The following is a 7,872-nucleotide window of genomic DNA, read 5'->3' as shown; positions in this document are numbered from 1 at the left end:
TGTTTTGCAGAGTGACGTATCTACTCACATGTAGTTAAAACGGCATTTCTCAATTTGACCCATTCTGATGTATGCAATTTTTTAGGTCTATTTCTGACACAGCATCTGGCGTATTTAAAATATTTTAAAAATGCTTTGAAACATGTTTTTATAATCTCTTCCCCCCCCCCCTTTTTTTTGGTTGTGTTTCCTCGTAAAGGTCTTCTCATCAAGACAGAAACTGCTGACTCACGGCAGAATTGGAGTACAGCTTCGGACAAAACATTAGTCAGTGCGTTTAGCGGTACAAAACTAAGGAAACTGCAGACTTCTCTAATAATAATGATTTCTCTTTTCACCGTTGTCCTGTGGGGTGATATTTCATGGGTAAGCTGGGATTTTGGACTGGATGGCTCAAAGCCTGTTTGGAGTAAGGCTTTTGCGTTTTATTCTGCTGCAGTCAAAGAATTAATCAATCCGTGAGTGGCCTCTTAGGGGGACAGGGGAGGGCGATGTGAATTTTGGGACCCGCCTCCGACCCTGCCAGTACTGTCTGAGCTGATTTTGTTCGGGACTCGCGTGGCAGCCCCCTCCGGGACCCGCCTCGCTCTGTCCGCCTCAGAGCGGGCTCCGAGGGGCGCCGCGCAGAGGGGCGCTCTGCCCCGCGGGAGCGCGCCGGGCCGCCCCCCGCCCCCCCCCCCCCCCCCAGGAGCCTCCTCGAGCTCCACGCGTTTCGGTTCCCCACCCGCTTTCCCTCCCGTCCCTGCGGGCGCCGGCAGCCGCGCTCCGCCGCGCGTCACCGGGGCCGCGGAGCCGCCGCGGAGCCGCCGCGCGGGGGGGGGGGGGGCGGGGCGGGAGCGCCGGCGCCTCGCGAGACTCGCGCCGCAGCCCCGCGAGATCTCGCCGCCTCGCGCCCTCCCCGCTCCCCGCCCGCGTCATGTTTTCTCTTTGACAAGCCGCCGCCGCCGCCGCAGGAGGGACGCGGCCCCCGGCGGGCGCTCGCCGCTGGCGCCGGCCCCGCCGCAGACCCACCGGGACCCGCCGCCGCCCGGTAAGCGCGCGGGAGCGGCCGGGCCGGGCCGGGCCGGGCCGGGCCGGGCGGGAGGCGCGGGGGGGGGGGGAGGGAGCGGTTTCTCCTCAGCGCCGCTCCGCACCCAAACAAACCGCCGGGCGCGCGGGGGGGGGAGGGGGCGGCGGGCGCGGCCGCGGCGGCTCCTCGCTTCGCAGGGACGGGGCCGGCGGGAGCGGTCTCGGCGCGGCCCTTGGGGGCAGCGGAGGTGGGGGAAGACCCGGTGCGCTGGACCTGGGCGGGAGCGCGGCGCCGCGGCGGACGCCGCCGGCTGCGGCTCTGCGGGTCCCGCGCGGCTCTGGCCGGTGGCACCGAACTGGGGCAGCGGTTTGTCGTGCGGGCTTTTGTGAGCGGGGTGCGCGGCCTGGGGCGTTCCGGGCGCCTCCCGGCCAGCGTCCCGGTTGCACCGTCTCCCTGCGGCTGCCTGGCCGGCACCCAGCTGCAGCGCTGAGAAAATACACGTACACTTCCACTCCCCGAGGTTTTATTTCATATTCTGAAGTAGCGGTCCAGCAATTCTATTTTTAAATCTACCTAGAATTGTATTTTTTTAGGAGTTATTTTTTCAATGCAAGCAGCTTTTCAGGTTTATTGGGGGCAGGCCCCCGATTTTATGCCCTCTCCCTTTCGTGCTCTGCTTAGGAGAAGAGGTTTACGTGGATTTGTGGCAAAGCATCTTCATCTTTTGTTGTTCTAGACATGTTCTTCGTGTCTTGAGTCTGGGCTAGTTGTTGCTTCATGGGCAGGTTGATTGGCTCTAGTTGGGACCACAAGCTGTATATACACACATATGTGTTACCTAAGCATATTTCCATGTTTGTACGCACGCACGGTCATGCACACATCGTGACGTGAGCTTGATCAAATTTTTAGTTCAAGTGTTTTATGCTGTTGCTTTATAATAAAACTTCAAGCCATAAATTATATATCCTGAATGTAATGCTTCTCTTTAGAGATCCCACATGAATAAACTCCATCTTCTGCATTGCATAGGCATGTGGGACTGTAAAGGACTTGGATCTCAGGATGGAGCCTCACATAATTGTAGGAAACACGTAATAAACTTTTAGTCTGGGAAAACAGATAGTGTACCTGCTCAGCTTCCTCGTATCCTAAGATGAGTCTGTTAATTTTATACGAAAGATTAAAAGCTGTACGATGTTGATGTGCCACAGGACAGACCAAGGGCATGGCTGGTCTCCTATGTACTTGCACTGGTAAGGGATTTGTTAGGGGTCTTTGCATACCCTCCTTGCTTTTCTCTTAACCTGAAACATCTTAGAGCTCCTTATCTCCAAGTATAAACAAACCTGAATAGGTTTGACACTTTTCCTCTCTGCTCTTATGTTCTTGATTGAATGTATCAGGTATGTTTTGTTCATTGCCTTAACATTAATGGAAACCCCATTTTTATGATTGTAAGTAGGTAAGTTGAAATGGGAGGGAAAGTTGGAATCTTTTTTTTATATATATGTATTATGTAAAGGAGCTGTTGAAAGGTCTATCTGGCTGTTACTTAAGATAATATGAATATGAAGTATTTTATTTTTGCTGGATGATTGCTTGGTATAATACAAGTGTATTTTACCTTGATGTATTATACCTTGAACTGAAAAATAGTTTTCTAGTTAAATCTTTTCATCCAGTTATTCTAGAATTGAATTAAATAGATTCAATTCTAAGTTAAGTAGGAAAGGCTTTTAAGTGACCTGACAAAAATCTCAGTTGTTTAAAATTGCCTTTTTTTTTTTTCTTTAGCTTAGAATTTCAGGTAGCTATAATCTTCCTTTTTTGAAGAAAATAATGGAGAGATGTCTCACAAGGTTGAAAGTCTTAGTGATGACTGTATCATTTTTACAGAAAGGAAAAACTGTATGTGAAATTAGGATGTTTTAATAGTACAATTAAAAATATATATACTTAAATACTTTTGTTTAAGAATTTCTTTCTGTATTTTCAATCTTTCTTTTAATTAGTCATTTTTCTTGTAATTATTGTAGGGTAGAGAAGCATTTTTATCCTCATTTTACAAATAAGGCATGGAGACTGAAAGATTATATGTATTTCAGGAAGGCTTGGAGGAACAGACATTCTAGTTCTGGTCATATGCTCTTACCAGTTCGTTATCCTTTCAGTACAGGAGACTTCATTTAGATACTGTACAGATAGTCAGTCTTCAGCTGTTTATATAACTTAAAGTTTTTGATCTTGCACTAGTGTATTTTGGTTAAAAATAGAGCTCCTTTGTTTACCACTGAGTTGACTTCCTGTTGTCAGTCATCTCAGCGAATAGTGAGTATTGTGTGCTTATGTTTTGTTCTGATGCTTGGTCCTCAGAAGTACTCAAACCCTGTAATTGCTGTCAGATTTTCTTTTATTCTGTCTCCATGTAGTGGTGACATTCATATGGAACATTAAAATCCAGTAGGTGTTTTCTCTTTCAAGACATCTTCTAAAGTAGCCTTCAGAAAATGAAGCTTTCCTTCCCAAGACTGTTGAAGTAACTGACGGTGTGCTGCAGCTGCTTTCTGGGCAGCATAGTAACTTCACAGTAACCTTTGTGATTTCTGAATATAAAAAATGGCCTGGAACTCAGTGGCTATGGAATCTAGCAGTCAAGAGAAAGTGTAATTGTGGCCTGGGAACTGTCCGAGTGTATTCTCTGCCTGTTGTGATTGACCTGAAGTCATCAAGCTAGCTGGGAGTATGTTCGGGTGGCTCAAGTAATAGCATTCTCTGCTGGAAGTTGGAAATATTTTACTGTTTAAAGGAGAGCCTACAGTTTGAGGCTTCACTACTAGCGATAAAAGTTTCTTCTGTGGCTAGCACTGTGTAATACTGAACTTTCAGCCTTAAACATCGCCTTACAATTATATGAATTTATGCAATAAAACATTTTTTTTGAAGTTAGTTATACTAGGAAAACTTTGAATCAAGATACGCAAATGTTAACAGTGCAAACTTTGCTCGCGCTGCATGTAAGTTCCAATCTAGATCTTGTATACGTTTTTCGCTCTGCTTGAAATAGGAAATCTGTGTATTCTCTGCTTTGCAAAGAAGGACTTGGGAGTCGTGGTGGGCACCAAGCTGAACATGTCAGCCAGAAGTCCATTGATATCCTGGGCTGCGTTAGGCAGACTGTTGCCAGCAGGTCAAGGGACGTGACCCTCCACTCAGCCCTGATGAGGCCACACCTGGAGTGCTCTGTCCTGTGCTAGGCTCCCCAGTACAAGAAAAACATGGACCTATTGGAGTGAGGCTAGAGAAAGGCCACAAAGATGATTAAGGGAACGGAACGTGTCTCAGGGAAGAGAGGCTGAGAGATGGGACTGTTTAACCTGGAGAAGAGAAGGCTTATGGGGTATCTTATCAATGTGTGTAAATATCTGATGGAAAGATGTAAAGAAGATGCAGCCAGATTCTTCTCAGTGATGCCTAGTGACAGGATGAGAAGCAGTGGACACAAAATGAGAAATGAGAATTTCAGATTAAACATAAGAAAAAGACGTATTTACTGTAGGGATGGTCCAGCACTGGAACAGGTTGCCCAGAGAGGCTGTGGAATCTCTGTCCTTGGAGATGTTTAAAATCTGCCTGTACAGGATCTGGGGCAACCTGCTATAGCTGACCCTGCTTGAGCAAGGGGGTTGGACCAGATGATTTCCAAAGGTCCATTCCAACCCCAGCTATTCTGTGTTTCTACATTAAAACAAAAAATAGGCTCCATCTTATTATAAAGCAGAATAACCTAGGCTTTATTCACTGTATTCTAGAAATGAAAACATAAGTGATTCAAACACTTGCTAAAAAAAACATCAAATAAGTTAGATTGTAAGTGACTTTTGGAGGTTGTATAGTCCATCCCTCTCCTTAAATCAGAGTTAAATTCAAAGCTCACTGACAGTGCTCAGGGCTTTATCTGGTTCAATTTTGAATGTCTGTATGAATACAGTTTTTGAAATCTTCTGTCCACTGCTGACTTCTTCACTTTAAAATGATGATTACTGATAAAATACATATTGATAGCCTTTCTAATTTTTAGAAGAAAGAAAGAAGTGTTTGTGTGTTAAAGTGGTTGGAGAGATTGAGACTACATGCTTATAAAATCTTTCAATGAAAGAGGTACAAGTGTTTGCAATTCTAAATTAAGTAGGAAATTCTTATTTCCTGTGGTTGAAATAAATGTTCACTAATAACTTTGAGGGTTTTTTATTGTTTCTCAGAGGTAGGGAAAATAGATTTAGAGCTAGTGTTCAGTAAAAGGAACTGCCTTGGAAATTCCTACTCGTTAATTACCAGTTACGCTGTGGTAAAATTTTGTGCAAAAAGTCTTTCAATTTTCAGGTAAAACAGAATGTTTTACCTGCTTTTTTTTTTTTTCTTGCAGTTACGAGAAGAAGACTTTGCCAAAAAATGCTTTTCTGTTAAAAGTTTCAAGCAGTAACTACAAAACGAGTAACCTCACATTTCTCGCCAGAGATCTAGCAGGCTGATTCTGGCAAAAACTCTCTTTTGCTTAGAACAGCCCTTAAGGAGGAACAGCAGTAGGACATCTCAGCGCTTCTTCCTCGTGGGAGATCAGGGTCCTTTTTTTCTCAAATTGTTGGAATATATTATATACGTGAATAGGGATGTCTGCTGTCGTTCCCCTTTCTTCTTTCTGCTTCTGATGATTACGTGGAATCTCTCTACTTTCTCAGCTTTTCTTTTGATACAACACAAACTTATTTAGTTTAATGAAGAATGAAGTTGGAAGAATATCAGCAGCACCTCAACGTAGTTTAGATGACAGATATTATTAAGCTAGATAGAATTTAATGTTTGGAGAGAGAAAGTGATGATTGGCTGCAGAAACAGCCTGAATTTTAGGATATCAGTAGTTTGCTTTCCATCTGCTCAGCAGAGGGGTAATACAAGGAAGGAGGAAAGATACCGGACATTACGAGCAGGGGAGACATCCACTGCAATTCAAACATAAAAAAATTAATATTAGTGTACAATTTCATTGTAACATTGTCATCTTTTTTCTTTCTTTCTTTCTTTTAATGAATGGAGAAGAATTTAGTATAGCTGGTGTTCTTATTTACTTTGTCTTTCTGGTTTAGTTCCTTTTTGTCTCTTCTTGCTGTTCTAGATTTGTAGGAGACCTTGGCTTATTTCTCTCTCTATTGTTTTACTGTCCTTCGTGAATTATCCAGCACGTTCTCCCTTTTCTTTTTTCTACTTCTCATGTCCTTTCTGGTCTCTTTAGTTTCACTTCTCTTTGCTTTTAGCAATTTCTCTGCAGTGCCAGTATTTTCTAGTATTTCGTTTTAGGCATTTATACATTGTCTGTGGGTTGTACATTGCTGGCCTGTGATGAGACCTAAGTAAACTCTGTCCTGGAGACGGATACTGAGAAATGTGGAGGTTGCTCACGAAGTCTTCATGCCTACAGGCTGCACTATCCAACTCGGGAAAGTTGCGGTCTCCATCCTGGAGCTATGTGCTGCCATTAACCTGCACTGCGGCTGGTTCCACTGACTTGGCAGAATCTAGAAGCAGTGATCCACCCACGTTAAGCAGGTCTATGAAATACTAATTTAAAATAACTTCTGATCTCTGACAGTATCTCTGTAATAGTCATAGTTGTCTCTAGGTAAGCAGAAATCTCCAGAAGTTTCCATGGTTCTCTCCAAAAGCAGCCAGAGTTAAACTGGCTTGTTCTGTGTTAGCGTTGCTGCTGTCCTCTGGGTGATGGCTTGGGAAATCCATCAGGTAGCTGTATTGTTTTAGAATTTCAAAAATGGCATTGCATCTGTGGACTTTTTGTGACCTGATGCTTATTTTCAGAGCTCTAGGAGCTAGAACCTTCAAAGAAAGGTTAGTGCTTATGAGAGTTTGTAGGGACTATGCTAAATTAGTCAAGTTTGTGGAACTTTTTGTATATAAGGAGGTAACAAATACTGCAGAATGATTGACCTGTGCCTGTGGAAGATTCTTGGTTACAAGTTGTGCATTTAGTTAACACCTGAAGACAGAGTTTTAATTAATTTTATATATTTCTGGTTTCTGCCAGAAATACAACCAGCAATTAACCTTTCAAGAAAAAGGATGTAAGTGTTGTCTGGAACTTTGGAACATATGTATACAACTCTTTATAAAAAGAAAAGAAAGCAAATCAACCTCTGCTTTTCTTTCAGTTTTCAGATTGTAAAACTTTGTAGTAAGGGCTGCAAAAATACTACATTATGATGGTTGGTAGCGTATGAAGCACAGGGGCTTTATGATCTTCCCTATGCAGGAAGCATAAACAACTGGAATGGAAAAAGTTCAGGTAATATATCATTATATAGAACAGTGGGACTGAAACTCAGCAAAACACTAAACAGTCTTTCTGTTGCACAAGTTCAGGGTACATCTGTATCCTGAATTCCATGTTCAGTTTTGGAATCATCATACAGATGAACAAATACTGATGATGCATGATCATATAGGAATCTATGATTACATAGATACATAGACGAACTAGGAAGAAGGCAGAAGAGTATATTACTGATACTATGATCAGAGTTCTTTTATGTCGTAGTCATATTAGGAATTGGACAGAATATTGAGAATTTAATTGATAATTTAATAAACTTCATATAAGGCATAAAGACTATGAGTGGTAAGAATATTACATTTATTTGAATTAAGATAAAATACTTTATAAGTTACAAATGCTTGTGCTATAAAATTGTTAATACATTTTAAGTTTGAAGAGATACTACTTTTATAAGCAAACTGTAGTATGTGTTATAGTATGTTCTTGTGATCTAAAAGATAGGAAAATGTTTTACTTC

The 7,872-nt window shown here is 42.9% G+C and overlaps 1 protein-coding gene across 2 annotated transcripts in view; it reads left to right on the top strand.

Annotated features, from left to right (window-relative positions):
• Positions 1-347: 347 nt before the first annotated feature.
• HERC1 (HECT and RLD domain containing E3 ubiquitin protein ligase family member 1) overlaps positions 348-7,872 on the top strand; it is a 104,273-nt gene continuing 96,748 nt past the window's right edge. The window contains exon 1 of one of the 2 annotated variants that reach the window (XM_062584069.1): positions 348-366. The gene's annotated coding sequence lies outside the window, so the exon portion shown is untranslated. Of the gene's footprint in view, positions 367-948; positions 1,031-7,872 lie in introns of those variants that run through there. The other variant, XM_062584068.1, reaches the window with a different exon arrangement.

Source organism: Rhea pennata, chromosome 10, assembly GCF_028389875.1.
Source record: "Rhea pennata isolate bPtePen1 chromosome 10, bPtePen1.pri, whole genome shotgun sequence".
Classification (NCBI taxonomy): Eukaryota; Metazoa; Chordata; class Aves; order Rheiformes; family Rheidae; genus Rhea; species Rhea pennata.
Note: the sequence above shows the minus strand (reverse complement) of the source record. Positions and strands in the feature narration are given on the sequence as shown.